Source organism: Pristiophorus japonicus, unplaced genomic scaffold (assembly GCF_044704955.1).
Source record: "Pristiophorus japonicus isolate sPriJap1 unplaced genomic scaffold, sPriJap1.hap1 HAP1_SCAFFOLD_331, whole genome shotgun sequence".
In the NCBI taxonomy this organism is placed as follows: Eukaryota; Metazoa; Chordata; class Chondrichthyes; family Pristiophoridae; genus Pristiophorus; species Pristiophorus japonicus.
Genome location: NW_027253117.1, coordinates 653,993 through 671,181, shown reverse-complemented (window position 1 = coordinate 671,181; position 17,189 = coordinate 653,993).

The following is a 17,189-nucleotide window of genomic DNA, read 5'->3' as shown; positions in this document are numbered from 1 at the left end:
CCCCAACCGAAGACTACGCAGTCCGAAGTCCTCTCCTCCATCCGGGGTACGGCTCGCCTAGAAGGCCAAGTGCAGCGAACCCCGAAACCGTGATTCACCGGCAACTGTCGAAAGGGATTGGTGAGCATGGCCCCTGAACCCCCAGAGCTATAACTTAGTTAGTTAGGGGAATTGGGAGGGGGGAGGCTGGGATAACTTGTGTAAATGTAGCTGCATTCTCCTCTTTACCCCATTTAGAGTTTAAGCTGTATTCTTTTCCCCACAGACTGTAATTTGACATTTTATTCAATGTGTTGTGCCCCTCAGTGTGTATTGGCATTAATATTCTGTGTGTGTTATTAAAGGTGTGCCTTTTACTTCTTTTTGAACACAATAAAGCCATACCTGCTTCGAGAGCCAGCGACAGTTGGTGAGAGGGGAGCGACCTATAAAAGGCCCAGCAGGAGATCGAGAGCCAGCGGCAGTCGGTGAGAGGGGAGCGGCCTATAAAAGGCCCAGCGGGAGATCGAGAGCCAGTGGCAGTCGGTGAGAGGGGAGCAGCCTATAAAAGGCCCAGCGGGAGATCGAGAGCCAGCGGCAGTCGGTGAGAGGGGAGCGGCCTATAAAAGGCCCAGCGGGAGATCGAGAGCCAGCGGCAGTCGGTGAGAGGCGGGAGCAGTGTCGGAGCGGCCTATAAAAGGCGACCGGTGCAGCTACAGCGGGAGAGAAAGCAAAATAGAAGTAGAAAGGAATCAAAAAGTGACGTCACAGCCAATGGGGTAAGTGATTGGCTGGTGATTGGTGAGTAGCTTTTCTTTTTATTTTTTATATCAGTAAGTGAACTTTAGCATTGTTACTACCAATTTAAGGGTATCTAAGGGTTAAGACATGGCAGGAGAGCTCGGTCACGTGATATGCTCCTCCTGTACCATGTGGGAACTCGGGGACACTTCCGGTGTCCCTGGGCGCTACGTGTGCGGGAAAAGCAAAAGGCAGAAAGGAGATGAGGAAAAGTGGAGGGCAGAGAAACCCAAGGCAAAGAACAAAAAGGGCCACTGTACAGCAAAATTCTAAAAGGACAAATGGTGTTAAAAAAGCAAGCCTGAAGGCTTTGTGTCTTATTGCAAGGAGTATCCGCAATAAGGTGGATGAATTAACTGTGCAAATAGATGTTGACAAATATGATGTGATTGGGATTACGGAGACGTGGCTCCAGGATGATCAGGGCTGGGAATTCAACATCCAGGGGTATTCAACATTCAGGAAGGATAGAATAAAAGGAAAAGGAGGTGGGGTAGCATTGCTGGTTAAAGAGGAGATTAAGGCAATAGTTAGGAAAGACATTAGCTTGGATGATGTGGAATCTATATGGGTAGAGCTGCAGAACACTAAAGGGCAAAAAAGTTAGTGGGAGTTGTGTACAGACCTCCAAACAGTAGTAGTGATGTTGGGGAGGGCATCAAACAGGAAATTAGGAGTGCATGCAATGAAGGTGCAGCAGTTATAATGGGTGACTTTAATATGCACATAGATTGGGCTAGCCAAACTGGAAGCAATACGGTGGAGGAGGATTTCCTGGAGTGCATAAGGGATGGTTTTCGAGACCAATATGTCGAAGAACCAACTAGGGGGGAGGCCATCTTAGACTGGGTGTTGTGTAATAAGAGAGGATTAATTAACAATCTCATTGTGCGAGGCCCCTTGGGGAAGAGTGACCATAATATGGTGGAATTCTGCATTAGGATGGAGAATGAAACAGTTAATTCAGAGACCATGGTCCAGAACTTAAAGAAGGGTAACTTTGAAGGTATGAGGCGTGAATTGGCTTAGATAGATTGGCGAATGATACTTAAGGGGTTGACTGTGGATGGGCAATGGCAGACATTTAGAGACCGCATGGATGAATTACAACAATTGTACATTCCTGTCTAGCGTAAAAATAAAAAAGGGAAGGTGGCTCAACCATGGCTATCTAGGGAAATCAGGGATAGTATTAAAGCCAAGGAAGTGGCATACAAATTGGCCAGAAATAGCAGCGAACCTGGGGACTGGGAGAAATTTAGAACTCAGCAGAGGAGGACAAAGGGTTTGATTAGGGCAGGGAAAATGGAGTACGAGAAGAAGCTTGCAGGGAACATTAAGGCAGATTGCAAAAGTTTCTATAGGTATGTAAAGAGAAAAAGGTTAGTAAAGACAAACGTAGGTCCCCTACAGTCAGAATCAGGGGAAGTCATAACAGGGAACAAAGAAATGGCAGACCAATTGAACAAGTACTTTGGTTCAGTATTCACTAAGGAGGACACAAACAACCTTCCGGATATAAAAGGGGTCAGAGGGTCTAGTAAGGAGGAGGAACTGAGGGAAATCTTTATTAGTCGGGAAATTGTGTTGGGGAAATTGATGGGATTGAAGGCCGATAAATCCCCAGGGCCTGATGGACTGCATCCCAGATTACTTAAGGAGGTGGCCTTGGAAATAGCGGATGCATTGACAGTCATTTTCCAACATTCCATTGACTCTGGATCAGTCCCTATCGAGTGGAGGGTAGCCAATGCAACCCCACTTTTAAAAAAAGGAGGGAGAGAGAAAGCAGGGAATTATAGACCGGTCAGCCTGACCTCAGTAGTGGGTAAAATGATGGAATCAATTGTTAAGGATGTCATAGCAGCGTATTTGGAAAATGGTGACATGATAGGTCCAAGTCAGCATGGATTTGTGAAAGAGAGATCATGCTTGACAAATCTTCTGGAATTTTTTGAGGATGTTTCCAGTAAAGTGGACAAAGGAGAACCAGTTGATTTGGTATATTTGGACTTTCAGAAGGCTTTCGACAAGGTCCCACACAGGAGATTAATGTGCAAAGTTAAAGAACATGGGATTGGGGGTAGTGTGCTGACGTGGATTGAGAACTGGTTGGCAGACAGGAAGCAAAGAGTAGGAGTAAATGGGTACTTTTCAGAATGGCAGGCAGTGACTAGTGGGGTACTGCAAGGTTCTGTGCTGGGGCCCCAGCTGTTTACATTGTACATTAATGATTTAGACGAGGGGATTAAATGTAGTATCTCCAAATTTGCGGAAGACACGAAGTTGGGTGGCAGTGTGAGCTGCGAGGAGGATGCTATGAGGCTGCAGAGTGACTTGGATAGGTTCGGTGAGTGGGCAAATGCGTGGCAGATGAAGTATAATGTAGAGGAGATTAAGGCAATAGTTAGGAAGGACATTAGCTTGGATGATGTGGAATCTATATGGGTAGAGCTGCAGAACACCAAAGGGCAAAAAACGTTGGTGTACAGACCTCCAAACAGTAGCAGTGATGTTGGGGAGGGCATCAAACAGGAAATTAGGGGTGTGTGCAATAAAGGTGCAGCAGTTATAATGGGTGACTTTAATATGCACATAGATTGGGCTAACCAAACTGGAAGCAATACGGTGGAGGAGGATTTCCTGGAATGCATAAGGGATGGTTTTTTTAGACCAATATGTCGAGGAACCAACTAGGGGGGAGGCCATCTTAGACTGGGTGTTATGTAATGAGAGAGGATTAATTAGCAATCTCGTTGTGCGAGGCCCCTTGGGGAAGAGTGACCATAATATGGTGGAATTCTGCATTGGGATGGAGAATGAAACAGTTAATTCAGAGACCATGGTCCAGAACTTAAAGAAGGCTAACTTTGAAGGTATGAGGCGTGAATTGGCTGGGATGGATTGGCGAATGATACTTAAGGGGTTGACTGTGGATGGGCAATGGAAGACATTTAGAGACCGCATGGATGAACTACAACAATTGTACATTCCTGTCTGGCATAAAAATAAAAAAGGGAAGGTGGCTCAACCGTGGCTATCAAGGGAAATCAGGGATAGTATTAAAGCCAAGGAAGTGGCATACAAATTGGCCAGAAATAGCAGCGAACCTGGGGACTGGGAGAAATTTAGAACTCAGCAGAGGAGGACAAAGTGTTTGATTAGGGCAGGGAAAAGTATGAGAAGAAGCTTGCAGGGAACATTAAGACGGATTGCAAAAGTTTCTATAGATATGTAAAGAGAAAAAGGTTAGTAAAGACAAACGTAGGTCCCCTGCAGTCAGAATCAGGGGAAGTCATAACGGGGAACAAAGAAATGGCGGACCAATTGAACAAGTACTTTGGTTCGGTATTCACGAAGGAGGACACAAACAACCTTCCGGTTATAAAAGGGGTCGGGGGGGCTAGTAAGGAGGAGGAACTGAGGGAAATCCTTATTAGCCGGGAAATTGTGTTGGGGAAATTGATGGGATTGAAGGCCGATAAATCCCCAGGGCCTGATGGACTGCATCCCAGAGTACTTAAGGAGGTGGCCTTGGAAATAGCGGATGCGTTGACAGTCATTTTCCAACATTCCATAGACTCTGGATCAGTTCCGATGGAGTGGAGGGTAGCCAATGTAACCCCACTTTTTAAAAAAGGAGGGAGAGAGAAAACAGGGAATTATAGACCGGTCAGCCTGACATCGGTAGTGGGTAAAATAATGGAATCAATTATTAAGGATGTCATAGCAGTGCATTTGGAAAGAGGTGACATGATAGGTCCAAGTCAGCATGGATTTGTGAAAGGGAAATCATGCTTGACAAATCTTCTGGAATTTTTTGAGGATGTTTCCAGTAGAGTGGACAAGGGAGAACCAGTTGATGTGGTATATTTGGACTTTCAGAAGGCGTTCGACAAGATTCCACACAAGAGATTGATGTGCAAAGTTAGAGCACATGGGATTGGGTTAGTGTACTGACATGGATTGAGAACTGGTTGTCAGACAGGAAGCAAAGAGTAGGAGCAAATGGGTACTTTTCAGAATGGCAGGCAGTGACTAGTGGGGTACCGCAAGGTTCTGTGCTGGGGCCCCAGCTGGTTACATTGTACATTAATGATTTAGATGAGGGGATTAAATGTAGTATCTCCAAATTTGCGGATGACACTAAGTTGGGTGGCAGTGTGAGCTGCGAGGAGGATGCTGTGAGGCTGCAGAGCGACTTGGATAGGTTAGGTGAGTGGGAAAATGCATGGCAGATGAAGTATAATGTGGATAAATGTGAGGTTATCCACTTTGGTGGTAAAAACAGAGAGACAGACTATTATCTGAATGGTGACAGTTTAGGAAAAGGGAAGGTGCAACGAGACCTGGGTGTCATGGTATATCAGTCATTGAAGGTTGGCATGCAGGTACAGCAGGCGGTTAAGAAAGCAAATGGCATGTTGGCCTTCATAGTGAGGGGATTTGAGTACAGGGGCAGGGAGGTGTTGCTACAGTTGTACAGGGCCTTCGTGAGGCCACACCTGGAGTATTGTGTACAGTTTTGATCTCCTAACTTCAGGAAGGACATTCTTGCTATTGAGGGAGTGCAGCGAAGATTCACCAGACTGATTCCCGGGATGGTGGGACTGACCTATCAAGAAAGACTGGATCAACTGGGCTTGTAATCACTGGAGTTCAGAAGAGTGAGAGGGGACCTCATAGAAACGTTTAAAATTCTGACGGGTTTGGACAGATTGGATGCAGGAAGAATGTTCCCGATGTTGGGGAAGTCCAGAACCAGGGGTCACAGTCTAAGGATAAGGGGTAAGCCATTTAGGACCGAGATGAGGAGAAACTTCTTCACCCAGAGAGTGGTGAACCTGTGGAATTCTCTACCACAGAAAGTAGTTGAGGCCAATTCACTAAATATATTCAAAAGGGAGTTAGATGAAGTTCTTACTACTCGGGGGATCAAGGGTTATGGCGAGAAAGCAGGAAGGGGGTACTGAAGTTTCATGTTCAGCCATGAACTCATTGAATAGCGGTGCAGGCTAGAAGGGCTGAATGGCCTGCTCCTGCACCTATTTTCTATGTTTCTATGTTTCTATGTTTCCTACCTTGAAACCGATTGTCTGTCCAAGTCTGTCACAGTCCCTTCATAATTCCAGTGTCTAGAACCAAGGGTGTGGGAGCGATTCGGAACCGCTCATATAAGGTCAGAAGGGAAAGCTGACCCCCTGCAAACCACCCCTTACATAACTAATACCCTGTTCCACCCAGAAGGACAAATATAAAGCTTCATGGCAACATCCTTGCTCCAAACACTGGCATCTGCTCGACTACATCATCGTCGGAACGAGGGAACGCAAGGACGTGTGCATCACCTGCACCATGACAGGAACTGACGACTGTGGGACGGACCACCGCCAAATCCACTCTGTCATCACCATCAACATTGCCCCAAATCAGCGACGGCAATAGAAGCAATGCTGCAGGAAAATCAACGCTGGGGCACTCAAAGATCCTGCTAAGAAAGCCCTACTCACCCAGCACCTCACTACTAACCTGACGACTCCCAGTGACCCAGAGACACAGAGTGCCCACAGTGCCTGGTCTGTCCTCAAGGTCTCCATAAACAGCACCTGTGAAGAGACCCTCAATCACTCGACCAGGAAACACCAAGACCGGTTCGAGGAGAACGACCAGGAGATCCAGGAGCTAATTTTCCACAAGCGCAATGCATTCTTGGACTGGAAGCAGCAACACAACTCGAGGGCAAGAAAGCAGCTCTACAGACATTTAATGGCCGAGGTCCAACAGAAAGCTCGTGACCTAAAGAACAGATGGTGGGTGGAGAAAGCCCAGGAGATCCAGCAACTGGCCGACAACCACGACGTGCGAGGATTCTTTAGCACAGTCAGGACCACCTACGGCCCAAGCTCCCAAGGCCCTACCCCACTGAGGGCCAGGAATGGAGAGGTGCTCATCAAGGACAGAGCTCGCTGGAAGGAACACCTCGAGGATCTCCTCAACCGAGACTCTGTCTTCGATGTGAGTGTCCTCGACTCCATCCCGCAGCATGCCGCCCGCCATCTCAGCACAGCCCCAGCCCGGCACGAGGTAGAAAAGGCCATCCGACATGTGAAGAACAACAAGGTCTCAGGAGCAGATGGAATCCCCACTGAAGCACTAAAACATGGTGGAGAAGCACTACTGGCGCAGATCCATGACCTCATCTCTCTTATTTGGAAGGAGGAGAGCATGCCGGGGGGTCTCAGAGACACTGTAATCTTAACCATCTTCAAGAAGGGTGACATGCAATTGCGACAATTACAGAGGGGTTTCCCTGCTGTCTGCCACAGGGAAAGTCATCGCAAGAATTCTCCTGTATCACCTTCTCCCTGTGGCTGAAGAACTCCTTCCAGAGTCGCAATGCAGATTCCGCCCACTAAGGGGCACAATGGACATGATCTTCACCGCGCGGCAGATACAAGAGATATGCAAGGAACAGCATCAACCCAGAACCAGAACCAGGGGTCACAGTCTAAGGATAAGGGGTAAGCCATTTTGGACCGAGATGAGGAGAAACTTCTTCACTCAGAGAATTGTGAACCTGTGGAATTCTCTACCACAGAAAGTAGTTGAGGCCAGTTCGTTAGATATATTCAAAAGGGAGTTAGATGAAATCCTTACTACTAGGGGGATCAAGGGGTATGGAGAGAAAGCAGGAATGGGGTACTGAAGTTGCATAATCAGCCATGATCATATTGAACGGTGGTACAGGCTCGAAGGGCCGAATGGCCTACTCCTGCACCTATTTTCTATGTTTCTATATTCCTGCATGGCCGCCTTTGACCCTACAAAGGCCTTCGACATTGTGAACCATAAGAGATTATGGAGCATCCTCCTGAGATTTGGCTGCCCTCAAAAGTTTGTCAGCATTCTCCGTCTGCTCCACGATGACATGCAAGTGATTCTGACTAATGGAGCCACCACAGACACATTCCACGTTTGGACCGGGGTCATGCAAGGCTGTGTCATCGCACCAGCGCTCTTCACAATCTTCCTTGCTTCAATGCTCCATCTCACCCTCAGCCAGCTGGAGTGCAGCTCAGTTACAGGACAAACGGGAGAGCAAGTCATGATATCAATACTGGGATAGGGATCAATTATATCAATCCTGGGATAGTGATCAATTATATCAATACTGGGATAGTGATCAATTATATCAATACAGGGATAGTGAACAATTATATCAATCCTGGGATAGTGATCAATTATATCAATACTGGGATAGTGATCAATTATATCAATACTGGGATAGTGATCAATTATATTAATACTGGGATAGTGAATAATTATATTAATACTGGGATAGTGATCAATTATATCAATACTGGGATAGTGAATAATTATATCAATACTGGGATAGTGATCAATTATATTAATACTGGGATAGTGATCAATTATATCAATACTGGGATAGTGAATAATTATATTAAGACTGGGATAGTGATCAATTATATTAATAGTGGGATTGTGATCAATTATATCAATACTGGGATAGTGAATAATTATATTAATACTGGGATAGTGATCAATTATATCAATACTGGGATAGTGATCAATTATATCAATACTGGGATAGTGAATAATTATATTAATACTGGGATAGTGATCAATTATATTAATACTGGGATAGTGAGCAATTCTATTAATACTGGGATAGTGATCAATTATATCAATACTGGGATAGTGAATAATTATATTAATACTGGGATAGTGATCAATTATATCAATACTGGCATAGTGAGCAATTATATTAATACTGGGATAGTGATCAATTATATCAATACTGGGATAGTGAATAATTATATTAATACTGGGATAGTGATCAATTATATCAATACTGGGATAGTGAATAATTATATTAATACTGGGATAGTGAACAATTATATTAATACTGGGATAGTGAATAATTATATCAATACTGGGATAGTGAACAATTATATTAATACTGGGATAGTGAACAATTATATCAATACTGGGATAGTGAACAATTATATTAATACTGGGATGGTGAACAATTATATCAATACTGGGATAGTGAACAATTATATTAATACTGGGATAGTGAACAATTATATCAATACTGGGATAGTGAACAATTATATCAATACTGGGATAGTGAACAATTATATTAATACTGGGATGGTGAACAATTATATCAATACTGGGATAGTGAACAATTATATTAATACTGGGATAGTGAATAATTATATCAATACTGGGATAGTGAACAATTATATTAATACTGGGATGGTGAACAATTATATCAATACTGGGATAGTGAATAATTATATCAATACTGGGATAGTGAACAATTATATCAATACTTGGATAGTGAACAATTATATTAATACTGGGATGGTGAACAATTATATCAATACTGGGATAGTGAATAATTATATTAATACTGGGATAGTGAACAATTATATTAATACTGGGATAGTGAACAATTATATTAATACTGGGATGGTGAATAATTATATTAATACTGGGATAGTGAACAATTATATTAATACTGGGATAGTGAATAATTATATTAATACTGGGATAGTGAACAATTATATTAATACTGGGATGGTGAATAATTATATTAATACTGGGATAGTGAACAATTATATTAATACTGGGATGGTGAATAATTATATTAATACTGGGATAGTGAACAATTATATTAATACTGGGATGGTGAATAATTATATTAATACTGGGATAGTGAACAATTATATTAATACTGGGATGGTGAATAATTATATTAATACTGGGATAGTGAACAATTATATTAATACTGGGATGGTGAATAATTATATTAATACTGGGATAGTGAACAATTATATTAATACTGGGATGGTGAATAATTATATTAATACTGGGATAGTGAACAATTATATTAATACTGGGATGGTGAACAATTATATTAATACTGGGATAGTGAACAATTATATTAATACTGGGATGGTGAATAATTATATTAATACTGTGATAGTGAACAATTATATTAATACTGGGATGGTGAACAATTATATTAATACTGGGATGGTGAATAATTATATTAATACTGGGATAGTGAAAATTATATTAATACTGGGATGGTGAATAATTATATTAATACTGGGATAGTGAACAATTATATTAATACTGGGATGGTGAACAATTATATTAATACTGGGATAGTGAACAATTATATTAATACTGGGATGGTGAATAATTATATTAATACTGGGATAGTGAACAATTATATTAATACTGGGATGGTGAATAATTATATTAATACTGGGATAGTGAACAATTATATTAATACTGGGATAGTGAACAATTATATTAATACTGGGATGGTGAATAATTATATTAATACTGGGATAGTGAACAATTATATTAATACTGGGATGGTGAACAATTATATCAATACTGGGATAGTGAACAATTATATCAATACTGGGATAGTGAACAATTATATTAATACTGGGATAGTGAACAATTATATCAATACTGGGATAGTGAACAATTATATTAATACTGGGATGGTGAATAATTATATTAATACTGGGATAGTGAACAATTATATCAATACTGGGATAGTGAACAATTATATCAATACTGGGATAGTGAACAATTATATTAATACTGGGATGGTGAACACTTATATTAATACTGGGATAGTGAACACTTATATTAATACTGGGATAGTGAACAATTATATTAATACTGGGATAGTGAACAATTATATTAATACTGGGATAGTGAACAATTATATTAATACTGGGATAGTGAACAATTATATTAATACTGGGATAGTGAACAATTATATTAATACTGGGATAGTGAACAATTATATTAATACTGGGATAGTGAACAATTATATCAATACTGGGATAGTGAACAATTATATTAATACTGGGATAGTGAACAATTATTTCAATACTGGGATAGTGAACAATTATATCAATACTGGGATAGTGATCAATTATATCAATACTGGGATAGTGAGCAATTATATTAATACTGGGATAGTGATCAATTATATCAATACTGGGATAGTGAATAATTATATTAATACTGGGATAGTGATCAATTATATCAATACTGGGATAGTGAACAATTATATTAATATTGGGATAGTGAACAATTATATTAATACTGGGATAGTGAACAATTATATCAATACTGGGATAGTGAACAATTATATCAATACTGGGATAGTGAACAATTATATCAATACTGGGATGGTGAACAATTATATCAATACTGGGATAGTGAACAATTATATTAATACTGGGATAGTGAATAATTATATTAATACTGGGATAGTGAACAATTATATTAATACTGGGATAGTGAATAATTATATCAATACTGGGATAGTGAATAATTATATCAATACTGGGATAGTGAACAATTATATTAATACTGGGATAGTGAACAATTATATTAATACTGGGATAGTGAATAATTATATCAATACTGGGATAGTGAACAATTATATCAATACTGGGATAGTGAACAATTATATTAATACTGGGATAGTGAACAATTATATTAATACTGGGATGGTGAACAATTATATCAATACTGGGATAGTGAACAATTATATTAATACTGGGATAGTGAACAATTATATTAATACTGGGATAGTGAATAATTATATCAATACTGGGATAGTGAACAATTATATTAATACTGGGATAGTGAACAATTATATTAAAGTGGGATAGTGAACAATTATATTAATACTGGGATAGTGAACAATTATATTAATACTGGGATAGTGAATAATTATATCAATACTGGGATAGTGAATAATTATATCAATACTGGGATAGTGAATAATTATATTAATACTGGGATAGTGAATAATTATATCAATACTGGGATAGTGAACAATTATATTAATACTGGGATAGTGAATAATTATATCAATACTGGGATAGTGAATAATTATATCAATACTGGGATAGTGAATAATTATATTAATACTGGGATGGTGAATAATTATATTAATACTGGGATAGTGATCAATTATATTTATACTGGGATAGTGAATAATTATATTAATACTGGGATGGTGAATAATTATATTAATACTGGGATAGTGATCAATTATATTAATACTGGGATAGTGAACAATTATATCAATACTTGGATAGTGAATAATTATATCAATACTGGGATAGTGAATAATTATATCAATACTGGGATAGTGATCAATTATATTAATACTGGGATGGTGAACAATTATATCAATACTTGGATAGTGAATAATTATATCAATACTGGGATAGTGAACAATTATATTAATACTGGGACAGTGAACAATTATATCAATACTTGGATAGTGAATAATTATATCAATACTGGGATAGTGAACAATTATATTAATACTGGGATAGTGAACAATTATATTAATACTGGGATAGTGAATAATTATATCAATACTGGGATAGTGAACAATTATATTAATACTGGGATAGTGAACAATTATATTAATACTGGGATGGTGAACAATTATATCAATACTGGGATAGTGAACAATTATATTAATACTGGGATAGTGAATAATTATATCAATACTGGGATAGTGAACAATTATATTAATACTGGGATAGTGAACAATTATATTAATACTGGGATGGTGAACAATTATATCAATACTGGGATAGTGAACAATTATATCAATACTGGGATAGTGAACAATTATATTAATACTGGGATAGTGAACAATTATATTAATACTGGGATGGTGAATAATTATATCAATACTGGGATGGTGAATAATTATATTAATACTGGGATAGTGAACAATTATATTAATACTGGGATGGTGAATAATTATATTTATACTGGGATAGTGAACAATTATATTAATACTGGGATGGTGAATAATTATATTAATACTGGGATAGTGAACAATTATATTAATACTGGGATGGTGAATAATTATATTAATACTGGGATAGTGAACAATTATATTAATACTGGGATAGTGAATAATTATATTAATACTGGGATAGTGAACAATTATATTAATACTGGGATGGTGAATAATTATATTAATACTGGGATAGTGAACAATTATATTAATACTGGGATGGTGAATAATTATATTAATACTGGAATGGTGAATAATTATATTAATACTGGGATAGTGAACAATTATATTAATACTGGGATAGTGAACAATTATATTAATACTGGGATGGTGAATAATTATATTAATACTGGGATAGTGAACAATTATATTAATACTGGGATAGTGAACAATTATATTAATACTGGGATGGTGAATAATTATATTAATACTGGGATAGTGAACAATTATATTAATACTGGGATGGTGAATAATTATATTAATACTGGGATAGTGAACAATTATATTAATACTGGGATGGTGAACAATTATATTAATACTGGTATAGTGAACAATTATATTAATACTGGGATGGTGAATAATTATATTAATACTGGAATGGTGAATAATTATATTAATACTGGGATAGTGAACAATTATATTAATACTGGGATAGTGAACAATTATATTAATACTGGGATGGTGAATAATTATATTAATACTGGGATAGTGAACAATTATATTAATACTGGGATAGTGAACAATTATATTAATACTGGGATAGTGAATAATTATATTAATACTGGGATAGTGAATAATTATATCAATACTGGGATAGTGAACAATTATATCAATACTGGGATAGTGAACAATTATATTAATACTGGGATAGTGAATAATTATATCAATACTGGGATAGTGAACAATTATATCAATACTGGGATAGTGAACAATTATATTAAAACTGGGATAGTGAACAATTATATTAATACTGGGATAGTGAACAATTATATCAATACTGGGATAGTGAACAATTATATTAATACTGGGATGGTGAACAATTATATTAATACTGGGATAGTGAACAATTATATTAATACTGGGATAGTGAATAATTATATCAATACTGGGATAGTGAATAATTATATTAATACTGGGATGGTGAATAATTATATTAATACTGGGATAGTGATCAATTATATTAATACTGGGATAGTGATCAATTATATTAATACTGGGATGGTGAACAATTATATCAATACTTGGATAGTGAATAATTATATCAATACTGGGATAGTGAATAATTATATCAATACTGGGATAGTGATCAATTATATTAATACTGGGATGGTGAACAATTATATCAATACTTGGATAGTGAATAATTATATCAATACTGGGATAGTGAACAATTATATTAATACTGGGATAGTGAACAATTATATCAATACTTGGATAGTGAATAATTATATCAATACTGGGATAGTGAACAATTATATTAATACTGTGATAGTGAACAATTATATTAATACTGGGATAGTGAACAATTATATTAATACTGGGATGGTGAACAATTATATCAATACTGGGATAGTGAACAATTATATTAATACTGGGATAGTGAACAATTATATTAATACTGGGATAGTGAATAATTATATCAATACTGGGATAGTGAACAATTATATTAATACTGGGATAGTGAACAATTATATTAATACTGGGATGGTGAACAATTATATCAATACTGGGATAGTGAATAATTATATCAACACTGGGATAGTGAACAATTATATTAATACTGGGATAGTGAACAATTACATTAATACTGGGATGGTGAATAATTATATCAATACTGGGATGGTGAATAATTATATTAATACTGGGAAAGTGAACAATTATATTAATACTGGGATGGTGAATAATTATATTAATACTGGGATAGTGAACAATTATATTAATACTGGGATGGTGAATAATTATATTAATACTAGGATAGTGAACAATTATATTAATACTGGGATGGTGAATAATTATATTAATACTGGAATGGTGAATAATTATATTAATACTGGGATAGTGAACAATTATATTAATACTGGGATAGTGAACAATTATATTAATACTGGGATGGTGAATAATTATATTAATACTGGGATAGTGAACAATTATATTAATACTGGGATAGTGAACAATTGTATTAATACTGGGATGGTGAATAATTATATTAATACTGGGATAGTGAACAATTATATTAATACTGGGATGGTGAATAATTATATTAATACTGGGATAGTGAACAATTATATTAATACTGGGATGGTGAACAATTATATTAATACTGGTATAGTGAACAATTATATTAATACTGGGATGGTGAATAATTATATTAATACTGGGATAGTGAACAATTATATTAATACTGGGATAGTGACCAATTATATTAATACTTGGAAGGTGAATAATTATATTAATACTGGGATAGTGAACAATTATATTAATACAGGGATGGTGAATAATTATATTAATACTGGGATAGTGAACAATTATATTAATACTGGGATGGTGAACAATTATATTAATACTGGGATAGTGAACAATTATATTAATACTGGGATGGTGAATAATTATATTAATACTGGGATGGTGAATAATTATATTAATACTGGGATAGTGAACAATTATATTAATACTGGGATAGTGAACAATTATATTAATACTGGGATGGTGAATAATTATATTAATACTGGGATAGTGAACAATTATATTAATACTGGGATAGTGAACAATTATATCAATACTGGGATAGTGAACAATTATATCAATACTGGGATAGTGAACAATTATATTAATACTGGGATAGTGAACAATTATATCAATACTGGGATAGTGAACAATTATATTAATACTGGGATGGTGAATAATTATATTAATACTGGGATAGTGAACAATTATATCAATACTGGGATAGTGAACAATTATATCAATACTGGGACAGTGAACAATTATATTAATACTGGGATAGTGAATAATTATATTAATACTGGGATGGTGAATAATTATATCAATACTGGGTTAGTGAACAATTATATTAATACTGGGATAATGAACAATTATATTAATACTGGGATGGTGAACACTTATATTAATACTGGGATAGTGAACAATTATATCAATACTGGGATAGTGAACAATTATATTAATACTGGGATAATGAACAATTATATTAATACTGGGATGGTGAACACTTATATTAATACTGGGATAGTGAACAATTATATTAATACTGGGATAGTGAACAATTATATTAATACTGGGATGGTGAACACTTATATTAATACTGGGATAGTGAACAATTATATTAATACTGGGATAGTGAACAATTATATTAATACTGGGATAGTGAACAATTATATTAATACTGGGATAGTGAACAATTATATCAATACTGGGATAGTGAACAATTATATCAATACTGGGATAGTGAACAATTATATTAATACTGGGATGGTGAATAATTATATCAATACTGGGATGGTGAACACTTATATTAATACTGGGATAGTGAACAATTATATTAATACTGGGATGGTGAATAATTATATTAATACTGGGATAGTGAACAATTATATTAATACTGGGATGGTGAACAATTATATTAATACTGGGATAGTGAACAATTATATCAATACTGGGATAGTGAACAATTATATTAATACTGGGATGGTGAACAATTATATTAATACTGGGATAGTGAACAATTATATTAATACTGGGATGGTGAACACTTATATTAATACTGGGATAGTGAACAATTATATTAATACTGGGATAGTGAACAATTATATTAATACTGGGATAGTGAACAATTATATTAATACTGGGATAATGAACAATTATATTAATACTGGGATGGTGAACACTTATATTAATACTGGGATAGTGAACAATTATATTAATACTGTGATAGTGAACAATTATATTAATACTGGGATGGTGAACACTTATATTAATACTGGGATAGTGAACAATTATATTAATACTGGGATAGTGAACAATTATATTAATACTGGGATAGTGAACAATTATATTAATACTGGGATAGTGAACAATTATATCAATACTGGGATAGTGAACAATTATATCAATACTGGGATAGTGAACAATTATATTAATACTGGGATAGTGAACAATTATATCAATACTGGGATGGTGAATAATTATATTAATACTGGGATAGTGAACAATTATATCAATACTGGGATAGTGAACAATTATATCAATACTGGGATAGTGAACAATTATATTAATACTGGGATGGTGAATAATTATATCAATACTGGGTTAGTGAACAATTATATTAATACTGGGATAATGAACAATTATATTAATACTGGGATAGTGAACACTTATATTAATACTGGGATAGTGAACAATTATATCAATACTGGGATAGTGAACAATTATTAATACTGGGATAATGAACAATTATATTAATACTGGGATGGTGAACACTTATATTAATACTGGGATA